Here is a 19,598-nt window from a genome sequence, read left to right as displayed (position 1 = left end):
GACTATGAAAAACTGCTTTTATCAGCCAACATGATAGTGTAGTGGTTAAAGCTGCAGACTTCCAATGACAAGATCCTTGGTTCAAATCCCACCTAGGACCATTCTTTTAGCAACTATAATTATTTACCTTATGACATTAGGGCCTAACTGTGCATTGATTTCTTCATATCTTACTATAAAATGATAGTTTTTGATGTTTTTATGCTTTATTATACTATGTTGTTTTTTCACTTTTTTTGCCATACTATACTATGTAATTTTTTCACTTTTTTGCCCTAGTATATTCTGAAGTTTTTTTCACTTTTAAGGCCTTACTGGACTACAACATCTTCATATATTACTATAATATGATATTTTTTGATATTTTCATGCCTTATTATACTATGTTGTTTTTTCACTTTTCTTGCCATACTATACTATGTTGTTTTTTCACTCTTTTACCATACTATACTATGTCGTTTTTTTTCACTTTTAAGGCCTTACTGTACTATGACGTCTTCATATATTACTATAATTTGATATTTTTTGATGTTTTTATGCCTTATTATACTATGTTATTTTTTCACTTTTTTTGCCATACTATACTATGTCGTTTTTTCACTTTTTTGCCCTAGTATATTCTGAAGTGTTTTTCACTTTTAAGGCCTTACTGGACTATGATGTCTCCATATCTCACTATAATATGATATCTTTTGATGTTTTTATGCCTTATTATATTATGTTGTTTTTTCACTTTTTTTGCCATACTATACTATATTGTTTTTTCACTTTTTGCCCTAGTTTACACTTTAGTTTTTTCACTTTCATGGCCTTACTGGACTATAACGTCTTCATATATTACTATAATATGATATTGTTTTATGTTTTTGTGCCTAATTATATTATGTTGTTTTTTCACTTTTTTTGCCATACTATACTATGTCGTTTTTTCACTTTTTTTGCCATTCTATACCATGTCGTTTTTTTCACTTTTAAGGCCTTACTGTACTATGACGTCTTCATATATTACTATAATATGATATTTTTTGATGTTTTCATGCCTTATTATACTATGTCGTTTTTTCACTTTTTTTGCCATTCTATACCATGTCGTTTTTTTCACTTTTAAGGCCTTACTGTACTATGACGTCTTCATATATTACTATAATATGATATTTTTTGATGTTTTCATGCCTTATTATACTATGTCGTTTTTTTCACCTTTTCTATGACTATATCTTTTCAGTGCCTCACTAAACTTTTATGCTTTTATCACTGACTATGAAAAACTGCTTTTATCAGCCAACATGATAGTGTAGTGGTTAAAGCTGCAGACTTCCAATGACAAGATCCTTGGTTCAAATCCGGCCTAGGACCATTCTGCTAGCAACTATAATTATTTACCTTATGACATTAGGGCCTTCCGGTGCATTGATTTCTTCATATCTTACTATAAAATGATATTTTTTGATGTATTTATGCCTTATTATACTATGTTGTTTTTTCACTTTTTTTGCCATACTATACTATGTCGTTTTTTCACTTTTTTGCCCTAGTATATTCTGAAGTTTTTTTCACTTTTATGGCCTTACTGGACTATGACGTCTTCATATATTACTATGATATGACATTTTTTGATGTTTTCATGCCTTATTATACTATGTTATTTTTTCACTTTTTTTGCCATACTATACTATGTCGTTTTTTCACTTTTTTTTTGTCATACTATACTATGTCGTTTTTTTTTCACTTTTAAGGCCTTACTGTACTATGACGTCTTCATATATTACTATAATATGATATTTTTTAATTTTTTTATCCCTTATTATATTATGTTGTTTTTTCACTTTTTTTGCCATACTAAACTATGTAGTTTTTTCACTTTTTTGCACTATTATACTCTGTAGTTTTTTTCACTTTTAAGGCCTTACTGGACTATGGCGTCTTCATATCTTTCTATACTATGAGGTTTTTTGATTTTTTTATGCCTTATTATACTATGTTATTTTTTCACTTTTTTTGCCATACTATACTATGTCGTTTTTTCACTTTTTTGCCCTAGTATATTCTGAAGTGTTTTTCACTTTTAAGGCCTTACTGGACTATGATGTCTCCATATCTCACTATAATATGATATCTTTTGATGTTTTTATGCCTTATTATACTATGTTGTTTTTTCACTTTTTTGCCATACTATATTATGTCATTTTTTCACTTTTTTGCTCTAGTAAACTCTGTAGTTTTTTTCACTTTTAAGGCCTTACTGGACTATGACGTCTTCATATATTTCTATACTATGAGGTTTTTTGATTTTTTTATATCTCATTATACTATGTCGTTTTTTCACTTTTTTTGCCAAACTATACTATGTCGTTTTTTTCACTTTTAAGGCCTTACTGTACTATGACGTCTTCATATATTACTATAATTTGATATTTTTTGATGTTTTTATGCCTTATTATACTATGTTATTTTTTCACTTTTTTTGCCATACTATACTATGTCGTTTTTTCACTTTTTTGCTCTAGTAAACTCTGTAGTTTTTTTCACTTTTAAGGCCTAACTGGACTATGACGTCTTCATATATTACTATAATATGATATTTTTTGATGTTTTCATGCCTTATTATACTATGTTGTTTTTTCACTTTTTTTGCCATACTACTATGTTGTTTTTTCACTTTTTTGCTCTCGTAAACTCTGTAGTTTTTTTCACTTTTAAGGCCTTACTGGACTATGACGTCTTCATATATTACTATAATATGATATTTTTTGATGTTTTTATGCCTTATTATAGTATGTTGTTTTTTCACTTTTTTTGCCATACTATACTATGTCGTTTTTTCACTTTTTTGCCCTAGTATATTCTGAAGTTTTTTTCACTTTTAAGGCCTTACTGGACTATGATGTCTCCATATCTCACTATAATATGATATCTTTTGATGTTTTTATGCCTTATTATACTATGTTGTTTTTTCACTTTTTTGCCATACTATATTATGTCATTTTTTCACTTTTTTGCTCTAGTAAACTCTGTAGTTTTTTTCACTTTTAAGGCCTTACTGGACTATGACGTCTTCATATATTTCTATACTATGAGGTTTTTTGATTTTTTTATATCTCATTATACTATGTCGTTTTTTCACTTTTTTTGCCAAACTATACTATGTCGTTTTTTTCACTTTTAAGGCCTTACTGTACTATGACGTCTTCATATATTACTATAATTTGATATTTTTTGATGTTTTTATGCCTTATTATACTATGTTATTTTTTCACTTTTTTTGCCATACTATACTATGTCGTTTTTTCACTTTTTTGCCCTAGTATATTCTGAAGTGTTTTTCACTTTTAAGGCCTTACTGGACTATGATGTCTCCATATCTCACTATAATATGATATCTTTTGATGTTTTTATGCCTTATTATACTATGTTATTTTTTCACTTTTTTGCCATACTATATTATGTCATTTTTTCACTTTTTTGCTCTAGTAAACTCTGTAGTTTTTTTCACTTTTAAGGCCTTACTGGACTATGACGTCTTCATATATTTCTATACTATGAGGTTTTTTGATTTTTTTATATCTCATTATACTATGTCGTTTTTTCACTTTTTTTGCCAAACTATACTATGTCGTTTTTTTCACTTTTAAGGCCTTACTGTACTATGACGTCTTCATATATTACTATAATTTGATATTTTTTGATGTTTTTATGCCTTATTATACTATGTTATTTTTTCACTTTTTTTGCCATACTATACTATGTCGTTTTTTCACTTTTTTGCCCTAGTATATTCTGAAGTGTTTTTCACTTTTAAGGCCTTACTGGACTATGATGTCTCCATATCTCACTATAATATGATATCTTTTGATGTTTTTATGCCTTATTATACTATGTTGTTTTTTCACTTTTTTGCCATACTATATTATGTCATTTTTTCACTTTTTTGCTCTAGTAAACTCTGTAGTTTTTTTCACTTTTAAGGCCTTACTGGACTATGACGTCTTCATATATTACTATGATATGACATTTTTTGATGTTTTCATGCCTTATTATACTATGTTGTTTTTTCACTTTTTTTGCCATACTACTATGTTGTTTTTTCACTTTTTTGCTCTCGTAAACTCTGTAGTTTTTTTCACTTTTAAGGCCTTACTGGACTATGACGTCTTCATATATTACTATAATATGATATTTTTTGATGTTTTTATGCCTTATTATAGTATGTTGTTTTTTCACTTTTTTTGCCATACTATACTATGTCGTTTTTTCACTTTTTTGCCCGAGTATATTCTGAAGTTTTTTTCACTTTTAAGGCCTTACTGGACTACAGCGTCTTCATATATTACTATAATATGATATTTTTTGATATTTTCATGCCTTATTATACTATGTTATTTTTTCACTTTTTTTGCCATACTATACTATGTCGTTTTTTCACTTTTTTGCCCTAGTAAACTCTGTAGTTTTTTTTCACTTTTAAGGCCTTACTGGACTATGACGTCTTCATATATTACTATAATATGATATTTTTTGATGTTTTTATGCCTTATTATACTATGTTATTTTTTCACTTTTTTTGCCATACTATACTATGTCGTTTTTTCACTTTTTTGCCCTAGTATATTCTGAAGTGTTTTTCACTTTTAAGGCCTTACTGGACTATGACGTCTTCATATATTACTATAATATGAGGTTTTTTGATTTTTTTATATCTTATTATACTATGTCGTTTTTTCACTTTTTTGGCCAAACTATACTATGTCGTTTTTTTCACTTTTAAGGCCTTACTGTACTATGAAGTCTTCATATATTACTATAATTTGATATTTTTTGATGTTTTTATGCCTTATTATACTATGTTATTTTTTCACTTTTTTTGCCATACTATACTATGTCGTTTTTTCACTTTTTTGCCCTAGTATATTCTGAAGTGTTTTTCACTTTTAAGGCCTTACTGGACTATGACGTCTTCATATATTACTATAATATGATATTTTTTGATGTTTTCATGCCTTATTATACTATGTTGTTTTTTCACTTTTTTTGCCATACTATACTATGTCGTTTTTTCACTTTTTTGCCCTAGTATATTCTGAAGTGTTTTTCACTTTTAAGGCCTTACTGGACTATGATGTCTCCATATCTCATTATAATATGATATCTTTTGATGTTTTTATGCCTTATTATACTATGTTGTTTTTTCACTTTTTTGCCATACTACATTATGTCATTTTTTCACTTTTTTGCTCTAGTAAACACTGTAGTTTTTTCCACTTTTAAGGCCTTACTGGACTATGACGTCTTCATATATTTCTATACTATGAGGTTTTTTGATTTTTTTATATCTCATTATACTATGTCGTTTTTTCACTTTTTTTGCCAAACTATACTATGTCGTTTTTTTCACTTTTAAGGCCTTACTGTACTATAACGTCTTCATATATTACTATAATTTGATATTTTTTGATGTTTTTATGCCTTATTATACTATGTTATTTTTTCACTTTTTTTGCCATACTATACTATGTCGTTTTTTCACTTTTTTGCCCTAGTATATTCTGAAGTGTTTTTCACTTTTAAGGCCTTACTGGACTACAACGTCTTCATATATTACTATAACATGATATTTTTTGATATTTTCATGCCTTATTATACTATGTTGTTTTTTCACTTTTTTTGCCATACTATACTATGTCGTTTTTTCACTTTTTTTGCCATTCTATACCATGTCGTTTTTTTCACTTTTAAGGCCTTACTGTACTATGACGTCTTCATATATTACTATAATATGATATTTTTTGATGTTTTTATGCCTTATTATACTATGTTATTTTTTCACTTTTTTTGCCATACTATCCTATGTCGTTTTTTCACTTTTAAGGCCTTACTGTACTATGACGTCTTCATAAATTACTATAAAATGATATTTTTTGATATTTTCATGCCTTATTATATTATGTCGTTTTTTCACTTTTTTGCTCTGTTATACTCTGTAGTCTTTTTCACTTTTAAGTCCTTACTGGACTATGGCGTTTTCATATCTTTCTATACTCTGAGGTTTTTTGATTTTTTTACGTCTTATTATACTATGTCGTTTTTTCACTTTTTTTGCCATACTATACTATGTCGTTTTTTTCACTTTTAAGGCCTTACTGTACTATGACGTTTTCATATATTACTATAATATGATATTTTTTAATTTTTTTATCCCTTATTATATTATGTTGTTTTTTCACTTTTTTTGCCATACTATACTATGTCGTTTTTTTCACTTTTAAGGCCTTACTGTACTATGACGTTTTCATATATTACTATAATATGATATTTTTTGATGTTTTTATGCCTTATTATACTATGTTATTTTTTCACTTTTTTTGCCATACTATACTATGTCGTTTTTTCACTTTTTTGCTCTAGTAAACTCTGTAGTTTTTTTCACTTTTAAGGCCTAACTGGACTATGACGTCTTCATATATTACTATAATATGATATTTTTTGATTTTTTTATGTCTTATTATACTATGTTATTTTTTCACTTTTTTCCCATACTATACTATGTCGTTTTTTCACTTTTTTGCCCTAGTATATTCTGAAGTTTTTTTCACTTTTAAGGCCTTACTGGACTATGACGTCTTCATATATTACTATAATATGATATTTTTTGATGTTTTTATGCCTTATTATACTATGTTAGTTTTTCACTTTTTTTTGCCATACTAAACTATGTCGTTTTTTCACTTTTTTGCTCTATTATACTCTGTAGTTTTTTTCACTTTTAAGGCCTTACTGGACTATGGCGTCTTCATATCTTTCTGTACTATGAGGTTTTTTGATTTTTTTATGTCTTATTATACTATGTCGTTTTTTCACTTTTTTTGCCATACTATACTATGTCGTTTTTTCACTTTTTTGCCCTAGTATATTCTGAAGTGTTTTTTACTTTTAAGGCCTTACTGGACTATGATGTCTCCATATCTCACTATAATATGATATCTTTTGATATTTTTATGCCTTATTATACTATGTTATTTTTTCACTTTTTTTGCCATACTATACTACGCCGTTTTTTCACTTTTTTGCCCTAGTAAACTCAGTAGTTGTTGTTGTTGTTTTTTCCCTTTTTTTTTGCCATACTATACTATGACGTTTTTTCACTTTTTTGCCATACTATACTATGTCGTTTTTTTTCACTTTTAAGGCCTTTCTGTACTATGACGTCTTCATAAATTACTATAATATGATATTTTTTGATGTTTTTATGTCTCGTTATACTATGTTGTTTTTTCACTTTTTTTGCCACACTATACTATGTCGTTTTGTTCACTTTTAAGGCCTTACTGGACTATGACGTCTTCATATATTACTATAATATAATATTTTTTTATGTTTTCATGCCTTATTATACTATGTCGTTTTTTTCACCTTTTCTATGACTATATCTTTTCAGTGCCTCACTAAACTTTTATGTTTTTATCACTAACTATGAAAAACTACTTTTATCAGACAACATGATCGTGTAGTGGTTAAAGCTGCAGACTTCCAATGACAAGGTCCTTGTTTCAAATCCCACCTAGGACCATTCTGCTAGCAACTATAATTATTTACCTTATGACATTAGGGCCTTACTGTGCTTTGATTTCTTCATATCTTACTATAAAATGATATTTTTTGATGTTTTTATGCCTTATTATACTATGTCGTTTTTTCACTTTTTTTGCCATACTATACTATGTCGTTTTTTCACTTTTAAGGCCTTACTGGACTATGACGTCTTCATAAATTACTATAATATGATATTTTTTGATATTGTCATGCCTTATTATACTATGTTATTTTTTCACTTTTTTTGCCATACTATACTATGTCGTTTTTTTCACTTTTAAGGCCTTACTGTACTATGACGTCTTCATTTGTCAAAATAAAATTATATTTTTTGATGTTTTTATGCCTTATTATACTATGTTGTTTTTTCACTTTTTTTTTGCCATACTATACTATGACGTTTTTTCACTTTTTTGCCATACTATACTATGTCGTTTTTTTTCACTTTTAAGGCCTTTCTGTACTATGACGTCTTCATATATAACTATAATATGATATCTTTTGATGTTTTTATGTCTTGTTATACTATGTTGTTTTTTCACTTTTTTTGCCATATTATACTATGTCGTTTTTTCACTTTTTTGCCCTAGTATACACTTTAGGTTTTTTCACTTTTAAGGCCTTACTGGATTATGATGTCTCCATATCTCACTATAATATGATATCTTTTGATGTTTTTATGCCTTATTATATTATGTTGTTTTTTCACTTTTTTTGCCATACTATACTATATTGTTTTTTCACTTTTTGCCCTAGTTTACACTTTAGTTTTTTCACTTTCATGGCCTTACTGGACCATAACGTCTTCATATATTACTATAATATGATATTGTTTTATGTTTTTGTGCCTAATTATATTATGTTGTTTTTTCACTTTTTTTGCCATACTATACTATGTCGTTTTTTCACTTTTTTTGCCACACTATACTATGTCGTTTTTTTCACTTTTAAGGCCTTACTGGACTATGACGTCTTCATATATTACTATAATATGATATTTTTTGATGTTTTCATGCCTTATTATACTATGTTGTTTTTTCACTTTTTTTGCCATACTATACTATGTCATTTTTTCACTTTTTTGCTCTAGTAAACTCTGTAGTTTTTTTCACTTTTAAGGCCTTACTGCACTATGATGTCTTCATATATTACTATAATATGATATTTTTTTATTTTTTTATGCCTTATTATACTATGTCGTTTTTTCACTTTTTTTGCCATACTATACTATGTCGTTTTTTCACTTTTAAGGCCTTACTGGACTATGACGTCTTCATAAATTACTATAATATGATATTTTTTGATATTGTCATGCCTTATTATACTATGTTATTTTTTCACTTTTTTTGCCATACTATACTATGTCGTTTTTTTCACTTTTAAGGCCTTACTGTACTATGACGTCTTCATTTGTCAAAATAAAATTATATTTTTTGATGTTTTTATGCCTTATTATACTATGTTGTTTTTTCACTTTTTTTTTGCCATACTATACTATGACGTTTTTTCACTTTTTTGCCATACTATACTATGTCGTTTTTTTTCACTTTTAAGGCCTTTCTGTACTATGACGTCTTCATATATAACTATAATATGATATCTTTTGATGTTTTTATGTCTTGTTATACTATGTTGTTTTTTCACTTTTTTTTGCCATATTATACTATGTCGTTTTTTCACTTTTTTGCCCTAGTATACACTTTAGGTTTTTTCACTTTTAAGGCCTTACTGGATTATGATGTCTCCATATCTCACTATAATATGATATCTTTTGATGTTTTTATGCCTTATTATATTATGTTGTTTTTTCACTTTTTTTGCCATACTATACTATATTGTTTTTTCACTTTTTGCCCTAGTTTACACTTTAGTTTTTTCACTTTCATGGCCTTACTGGACCATAACGTCTTCATATATTACTATAATATGATATTGTTTTATGTTTTTGTGCCTAATTATATTATGTTGTTTTTTCACTTTTTTTGCCATACTATACTATGTCGTTTTTTCACTTTTTTTGCCACACTATACTATGTCGTTTTTTTCACTTTTAAGGCCTTACTGGACTATGACGTCTTCATATATTACTATAATATGATATTTTTTGATGTTTTCATGCCTTATTATACTATGTTGTTTTTTCACTGTTTTTGCCATACTATACTATGTCATTTTTTCACTTTTTTGCTCTAGTAAACTCTGTAGTTTTTTTCACTTTTAAGGCCGTACTGGACTATGACGTCTTCATATATTACTATAATATGATATTTTTTGATGTTTTCATGCCTTATTATACTATGTTGTTTTTTCACTTTTTTTGCCATACTATACTATGTCATTTTTTCACTTTTTTGCTCTAGTAAACTCTGTAGTTTTTTTCACTTTTAAGGCCGTACTGGACTATGATGTCTTCATATATTACTATAATATGATATTTTTTGATGTTTTCATGCCTTATTATACTATGTTGTTTTTTCACTGTTTTTGCCATACTATACTATGTTGTTTTTTCACTTTTTTTGCCATACTATACTATGTTGTTCTTTGACTTTTTTTGCCATGCTATACTATGTTGTTTTTTTCACTTTTAAGGCCTTACTATACTATGATGTCTTCATATATTAGTATATGATATTTTTTATGTTTTTATGCCTTATTATACTATGTTGTTTTTTTACTTTTTTTTTCATAATATACTGTTGTTTTTTCTCTTTTTTTGCCCTAGTATACTCTGTAGTTTTTTTCACTTCTTTCCCCATACTATACTATGACATCTTCACATCTTACTACAATATGATATTTTTTGATGTTCTTATGCCTTATTATACCTTCGTTTTTTCACTTTTTTTTCCCTAGTATACTTTGTAATTTTTTTCACTTATAAGGCCTTACTGTACTATGACGTCTTCGTTTCTTTCTATACTATGAGGTTGTTTGATTTTTTTATGCCTTATTATATTGTGTTTACAGACATAAGATTGGTATCAAGCTTTTCATCTCAGTCTTGGCAAGAAAGGAAATAAGTGCATTTCCCATAAAGTCAAAATTTTTCTTCAAGTGGATTCATCAGTCTACTTCAGCTGTCCGAAAAAGAAAATTTGATATAAAATCCATCCAGTTCAACATGCAAAGATAATACTGTTACCACTTACGTTCCCTTGCTAGCTTCAAGTGTCTTTATGATAAATGGTCCCTTTATCAAACTCTTACAATCAATATAAATTTGACCAAAAAGGCCATATTATAACATTTTATTTCATAGTTAAGTATTTCATTGAGCCAAAATACCTCTGTGAGAGTAACAGAGTGAGAGAGGGTGAGGGAGACAGTGTGGAGAGGGGTGGGGGGCGGGGGGAGTTGGGGTTAGTTCATGAGCTGGTGGCCCATCTGGTTGGAGTTACTGAAACCCCCCTCCTCAATTAGACTCAGCATGATGTCAATAAAACGTCAGACTGGAGAAACTATCACTTAAATTAGGCCTGTCAAGTATTGTTCTTTCCTCAGCATTCCAGTGGGGAGAATCAGTCTGAAATGATTTGTAGTTTGATTAAGGTTACCACAATGTGCCATTTCTGATTTGACTTGGGCACTTGCCTTCAAAATGTTGCCATAATTTTAGCTTATTAGTACTGGGGACACATGTATGTATGTATGTATGTATGTATGTACACACAAACACACACACACACACACACACCCACACACACACATACACATATATATATATATATATATATATATACAGTATATATTTATATACATATATTTATGGGAATGGGGAAGTGGTCTCGGATTTGTTGACCCCACTGGTAGACGGAAAACTAATGCCACTGAGTGGGAAATAAGCAAGAAATAACTAGTTAGGGAGGGAGGTTTGGAGAAAATTGTGACATTTAAGTTTCTCCTCTATTATTGCACAGCGAATACATTAGGAGTTCCCTGGTTTTAGTGATGGGATTTTCCCAACAAGACTGTCTCCTCTTTCCTACAAACCATGGATCATCCTGCAGCGCCGTGATGATTTTCAGGATTATTACTGTCATTTTATATTTCTGAATGGTTGTACCAATTTCAGGCGTGTTTTCAGAGAGTCAGACCAGGGCCTTAAAAACGGCGATCCATGGAAAAGGTCACACATTCCCAACTGCTCCCACTGGGAAAACAGGAGAGTCCACACCTTCTCAGGAACGCAGAGGCCTACTACCCTGAAAGCTGACAACAATTACCACATGAATTTCAGCATATTACAATGCCAAACACTTAATCCGCACACCTCCACTCATTGGTACTCAGCCAGTCTGGAGGTCATCAGCAGTGTTGGCTATTTGGTAGTTTTAGCTGTAAAAGCTATCCATTTAAAGTATTTAGGCTTCAACTAAATCTGTGGGAGAGCTCAAAATTCACATTACAGATGCTTAAAATTCCATGTGCAGTGATACAAGGCCCAAAGCCCTGTAAATCACAAACTCTGGGATACATGTCTATGTCACCGAACCCCTGAGCCTCTATCACATTGCATCTCAAATTCCAACGTTCACGAACATAAAGTTTTCATCAAGTGTTGTGAAAATCTGACAGCCATGGTTTAACAGCCGTGCATCGAGAGGATAGACGACTTATTAGCTGCCTCTGACTCCGTGCCAGAGCGCTCTTGACGGTTTAAAAATGCTGATTGCCATAATTGCTGTGTAGCAGGGGTCGGTTACAGACTCATACAGAGAAATAAAAAACTTTAATGCTCGTATGTTTCTATAGGAACCTCTCTAACACTGTAAAGATGTGGTCTTGGTTTACTGACAGCCCGTACACTTGGCTTTTATGGTACAAGTGTGACTGAAAGGCTTCATTTTAAATGAGATTGTTCTATATAGCTCATGTTCATCTGGAATATACTTTATGAACCACAGATACAGGGGTGGGCAAAATAATGGAAACATTTTAAGAAAGATAACTAATTCTGCATGGCTAAATATGTGGGTCTTATCAAGTTGTTGATTAGCTGAACTATATGGAGTAATGTACTTTAACATACTATATCCTGGTTGGTCAACTTCAGCTTGTGAATGTGATTCTTGTTTTTCGTTCGCCACATGTTGTCATGATGTCTGAGATTGTTCCATTTACATATGTTTTTTTTTTCCTGCACCTGCAGTTCAGGCACAGATGACTTGGCCTCTTTGGAGCTCAGTTAATTGTCTCCTATTGCGTTGAAACTTTGAAAACTTCAAAACTATCAAAGCATTGATTGCCAGAACGTTTTTATAGCTGACAGATGCAGCTGACTGGTATTCAACCTTAGATGACCCATTTTTGAAGCAGTGTTTGTAAATGTGATTGAAGACCTGCAGGAATTAACTTCTTTTCCATGTTTACATTGTGTTGTCTACACCCTGGGGATAAATATTCTACACAGTATCTATTCTATTAAGGACACTGACTTTGACAGTGAGTCACATTTGAATAAAACAGTATGTATAAAGCATGAAACATAAGGTTGAGGGGTCCAGTAACTGAACACTCAGCTCAAACACTGACAAAATCAACAGAATCTCACAATCTTTGGATTTGTTTTTTCCGTTTCTAAACCCTATACACACAACAAAGGTGGGATTTAATTCAAAATAATTTTGTTACTATTAGTAAAAGTATTACATAAGCATCATTTCAGATTCTGTGAATTCAGATATGCTGTTTGCCTCAGGAAATACCTTGCTTTGCACTTTTCATTTCATCACAGGGCTCAAGGATCTGAATCATTCCTAAATACGAATCCTTCTTTTTCTGTCAACCACAGCTCATTTCATAGTGATGCACCACAATGTAAGTGTTTTAGATATCACACTTAAAATCACTGAGTCAAAATTTGCCCAGTTTGACTGAATATGGCACCAACATAATAGTGGCTTAACTTGACCCAGCACTCACTGGGTAGAAAAAAACACTGGGTCACCAAGCAAACCCCAAGACCCAGACTCAGTCTTACAGATAACCAGGCAAGTTTTACCTTGAAATTGTTACATATTGATTGTACAAAAAGTTGTGCATATGACATTCAAAAAACTGAAAAAGATACACATGTAAGATTAATCTAAGATCATAACAGTTCACAACCATATTTTGACCCATTGATTTTTATTGTGTTTGCTAGCCAACAATCCATTGGTATTATATGTATTCAATTAAATCAAGGCTAGCATATTCTGCATGCTAATCCATTTTAGTGAAGTTTCCACTGTGGATGTGAAACGATAAAAATCAGTCACAAATTACAGTTTATGACGTGAGGCTGGTACTGATTTTGCTGGTTGCAAGGTTAGTGCAGATTGAGACATAAGCCAGTCCAAGTTCTCCGTGTGTCAACAAGGTGAGCTCATGGGAAGTCCCTGATTCTCCCATGTCAGACAGACAGAGAAACACATTCTCTCCAGCTCTGGCAGTCCAGTCCCAGGCCTTTTCTTTTTAGAGGCTTCTAATCCTGGCGGGTCCCTGGCCTGACGTCACAGGGCCCTCCCCCCCACCCATCTGTCTGTCGATGTGCTGTACCCACACTCTCATTTCCTCCACAGCTCACGAACACCAATCTCTGCTCCACTCTTTTTGGCTTCTGACGTCTGAGTATCTGATTAAAAGAGACTGCCTCATCTGACGCCTCATCTGGCCAGCTGAGCGGGTTAAACTTTGGCGAAGGGAGTTGCTGTGAGAATATCTGGGCTGGTGTGGGTATGAGGCACCCAACCAAGCTCCTTCTCCTCCCTTCATTTGCTCTTCCCCACTTCCCTTGTTGTATGTCTCTTATTCGGCTGTCTCAGTTGCATCATGTGACCAGGAAGTGTGGCTCCCCTCCATTTCCCCTCCTGACAGAAAGGAAATATTGTAACAGAGGGGGCTGGCGCTGGGCTGTGTTACGTCACTGGTTAAAAATAACTGGCATATTTAAGGCTGCTGAGGAATCCCAGGGCAGGCAAAGGCTGGACAGCCTGCCGCCCGGCAGGAGCTCTCTCTCCCCTCTCAGTCTGTTTCTCGCTGACTTCTTCTTCTCTCTGCTTCCACTTCCAAACCCAATTCATTTTACACAAGCCCTGCTACATGACCAAGACCACCACCTTATCCCTCAACCACATTTTCTTTCACCAGTGGAAACCCACCACCAAATTATACGATGTGATAAAAGCTCAGTGTTGGTTGGTTGCATCCCAGCCCGGCCAGTCCAGCTATAAAAGCTTGGCTGGGATTGTCCAAACAAACAGCCCCCACTGACTCAGACCTCATCCATATGCATAACATCACACAGCAGAACTGTCAACCAGCCCCATCTGTTAACGTAGTTGCCCTATGGAAGACAAATACAGACAAACATTTTTGTAATAAAAATGGCCACAACCAATTTCTGTCACTCTTCAACCCTGTCTCCTACAACTTACATTTATATACAACTAAACTACAACGGCAAATTCATTTAGTAGGAAATGTAACCACTGGCTGGATTATGCTCAGAGGCAGTATTTTTTTTTTTGAATGAATGAATGAATGAATGAAGCACTATAATTATTAATGGCAGTGGATTCACATGGAGGGTGGGCACACAAAGTACACAACTGTAACACTAGAGACCGGGATTCGTATCCAGAGTCCAGCCTTTTTTAAGTTTTAGGTAACAAAGGCACTTTAAGGAGAGGGAAAGAGCATGGTTTTGGTTGAATGTAGATAATTCTTTCCCTAAACTTAGCCAAGTGCTATTGGTGCCTAAACATAACCATAGAAAAAGTGTAATAATGCTGTTGTCACTACAGGTGGATATTGTACTGCAAGACTGGATATTTTGGCAGAATGTAAATATGTTGCCATTGAATATTTTACTGATATGTTCCGTATCAACATATTTGTGACTTGCAAAATACATAGATTAACAACATATCCTCATTATGTTAATAGAAAACATAATGCGGTTGCAATTGTATTACCTACAAAACACGTTTGCAGTTGCAGTTTAATTTAATTTAAAGTAATATTAACATTTCTAGGAGACAGGGTTGCACTGTGTTGATTAATGTACTAGGCTCCACTTACAGTGCAACACCAGTTCAGGTGGTTTTAGATCACAAAGTGTCTTAGGTTATTATTAATGTCCAATCATTCCATAACAGCACCTCTGATCGACATACAGCCATTACAAAATGTGATAGGAAACAAATTTCAGTCATCAGAGATCCTATCCTTTGGAACTCGAGAGAGCTGAAGCGATTAGTCAATTAATCAGCAGATCAACAATTCATCAGTTAATTGTTTCAGGCATTTTTCAAGCAAAAACAACATTCAACAATCAGTTTCTCAATCTGTGATGATTTACATCTTTTTTTCTGTTCTGTATCTGTTTAGTCTGCATCTTTGGTTTTTGACATTCTTTCACAAATTTTTGACATTTCCTAAACAATTATTCAGTGATTAAAGTAATAATTGCAGCTTAACCCTTTATTCAGATGAATCCCACTGAGATAGATTTCATGTTCAAGACCAGAATGTACATAAAAAACACAATAAAAACAATTCATAGACAGATTTATATCATAGTTTCAAGGATTCAAATATCTGATCAACAGCATGGCGTTCATTATTATTGTTTTTTTATGAATTTGACAGTTGGCAATGATACAATGAGACATTATGATGTGCTCTATTTGTGCAGTACCAGTCTAGTCTTGTAATTCATTCTGAGATCCTGGGAATAATGACTCTGTGCTAAAAACATTGCTCTTCAAGTCTTAAACCCTGCAGCGCCAGAGGGAATAATCATTACGGTTAGCCCTACAGTCGGTGCCGTGCTGCCTGAGCTCCTCATAGGTTCTTTGGCTTTGCAGCGAGTGAAAAAAAACAGAAAGCTCCTACATGTATAATTGTATTAGAGCTAATGTGAAGTGTAGTGCAGGGAAGTGCAGCACTGAGAATCAAAAAACAAAAAGCTCGACTCAACTTTCAAGAATTAAGGAAAGAATGAAAGCTATTTTTTAATTACTGAACAGCATCTGGAAGAGAGCACTGAAAACCTCAATATCTGGAGTTATGATCAGCTGGTACTCATATTCACTTGGGTGCGTTCCAGGAGGGGGAATTTGATTGGGGGGACACCGGTTAAACCATGTCAGTCACATGCACACCAGGGGTGGAAATCCAAAACACTCAAGAGTCGTGCAGCAGAGTTATTTGGCTATTCACACTCTATTTACATAATATCAATGTTCACAACCGTGTGACTGGATTATCAACTGTGTTTGATCTCTATTTGAATATTAGCATAACCAATAATTATGTCAGCTGTACTGTGGCTATTTTGAAAATACTTAATGTCTGATCAGTCGAAATGCTCGGCACAGCCAAGAACAACACCTGAGCTCATCTTTAAAACAGTAACTGTTTTGAAGGTGCTTCTTCGGGTAGGTGTCATGACATCCATACTCGCTCCACGCTAATAAGAGTACGGAGAAACAACATTATCAGGACGCTTGTTGATGTTAATGAGAGGAAAATATTACCCTTCTGAAGTGTCAAGTTAGCACTCAACAGTTATACTTGTCGATACAATAACATTACCTCAGTCTCTCCACATCCGATTCATAGTGTTTTTGTAGAATTTCAAAATCTGGAATTGTCTTCACAGATTAAATGATTCATCATGGGCAGGGTTGCTTGCTTGTTCGTATCACTGGCACTACATACATTTAATACTATAAGTGTTGCATTAACATATTCCATACAAGTGTGTGGTGTGAGTTACTAAATCACCATGACTTCATTGTGTCAGGAAAAGCACACAGTGGTGTCATCTTCTCTTCCTTTATCTCTTTCCTCTTTTCCTCCTTGCTCTGTCATTATTGCAATGCAAAGCACCTCAGTTGTCAAAGTCAAGCCTTTGTTTTCTGGATCATTTTCAAAACCATTATCTCCAGCCATAAAGAATATAGCTATAATGACATAGCTCCCATTGTGTTCCTACCTGCTGTAGGAAGCAGGTCTTCAGGAACAAGAGACGTAGTGCAAACATTGTAGGTTTAAAGCCATCGGTCCTCACCATGCAACTGCAGAACTAAGTTGACAATATTAGTGTTTGGATACATATTATGTGTCTCAAATATTGAATAATAAATCATTGGTCGCCCAACAGGATATGCTTTCTCTTTACAAAGTTCTCATGGCATTGTAGCCTATATTTTTCCAGCCAGGTTTTGTTTGACCAACCAAAGCAACACGCATGCAATTTAAAAGTCTGAATGAAGACACCAACAGACACTTACGGTGAATGTGTCCTGCTGGAGTGACAGTGTGTTTGTTGACTTGCCTAACGGACAAGATCCTGATGCAGCAGGATCAGCAGCAAGCGCTTTGTTTGCTCTTGCACTGAACTCTCGAGTCAATGTGTCATTTAGTCAATTATGTTGGATAGAGAGGTTTGTTTTAGCTTGCTAGCTCTGAGCAAACACTGCCTGAACCCAACTCAAACTCAACATTCAACAGGTCTGAGCAATTGAATTATCCCAGGTAATTTATTTCCCATACAGTACTTTCATAAGTAGGCTATACTGTACTGTCTACATGTGACTTTTTTGGTAGTGGGCAAGACTTGCAACATTACAGTTGATAGCTAGAAAACTGTCATCCCAAACAGCTGTTTTAAGAAACATAAAACTGAAACTTTAGACATAGTGTCATAGTGTATGGAACTTTATTCAAATAAGACCAATGTGTATTTCCTATAAAGCACATTAGTCTGACATTTTTCCTTAATACATTCAACTGTTTAAGACTAATTATCATTGAGAATTTGTGAATTTACAATGGGCACAGTATTATGAATCTATATATAATCTATCTATATCTATCTATCTATCTATATATAATGCAGACATATAGGCTACTTGTTCTGCCTGCAAAACTAACTCACTATGACTAACTGTAAAAGTAAAAAAACAACAAATAAAACAAAAGAAAATAAAATAAAATTTTCCTTTTCAAGTGCATGCGTGTTGTGGATTGGATGCTACTCCTCCTACAATTCATTTTTAAAGATGGAAACATAATTTTCCAACACTATTGGCTTGTGACTGTTGTTTGTAAAAAACAATGTTTGGTTGGGGCCCCTCATCATGTTTCAGATGTCTGTGAGTTGTTAGCAGCTCCACCAAAGAAACAACAAAGAGAAAAAGAGAGATTTAAACAATCTGTTTGGGACCTAATTAGGTGCAACTATCCAATATTTCACAAAAAAACAAACATTAGAGAAATACAAATGTGTGTATCAGAACGTTTTGTTTTATTTTCTCTGACAACTACTCTGATTTATCTTGCAACCCTCAGGTGGGGCCTGACCTCTAGATTGGAAATCACTGGACTAAACTACATACAGTAACTGTATATAAAAGTGGCCCAATTTTGAACAACTACAACAGTAAAAGGCTGCTTACACATTGATGCATCAGTATTAATCTAATAAATAAGTCAAAGGGGATTTCTTGTCTGGAGGACATGTACTTTTATTTTGATACTTTAAGTAGCCTATATTTATTTGATAATACTTCAGTTCTCTTACTCAAGGCTGGATTACCAAGCGGGCAATGCAGATAACTGCCCAGAGGCCCCAGATTCCCAAGGGGCCCAAAAGCCGCAGGCCTACCCTAAATCATTTTTGGTCTATATAATTTGATTAAACTCAAAATTGTTAGAAATTTGCACCACAGAGGTAGAATATCAGCTATGATGGACTTCATCCTCCATCTTCTAGCCTTTATGTTGTGGTCATTTTTTGTTAAATTGTGTTTTATCAGATTACTTTAATTTTTTCTGTCAAATTATTAAGAGAGAAAACCTTGGGCAAGGTGATACTATCCCATCATAAGAGTACTGTAAGGTTGCAACCATCAATTATTTTTGATTAATAACTGATTGATTGTGTAGACTATAAATTGTAAAAAAAAAAAAAATTGTAGACAAATGTGTGCCATTATTCCCTGAAGACCAAGTTA

This window comes from Seriola dumerili, unplaced genomic scaffold, assembly GCF_002260705.1.
Source record: "Seriola dumerili isolate Sdu_G_001 unplaced genomic scaffold, Sdu_1.0 BDQW01000450.1, whole genome shotgun sequence".
Taxonomy (NCBI): domain Eukaryota; kingdom Metazoa; phylum Chordata; class Actinopteri; order Carangiformes; family Carangidae; genus Seriola; species Seriola dumerili.
Note: the sequence above shows the minus strand (reverse complement) of the source record.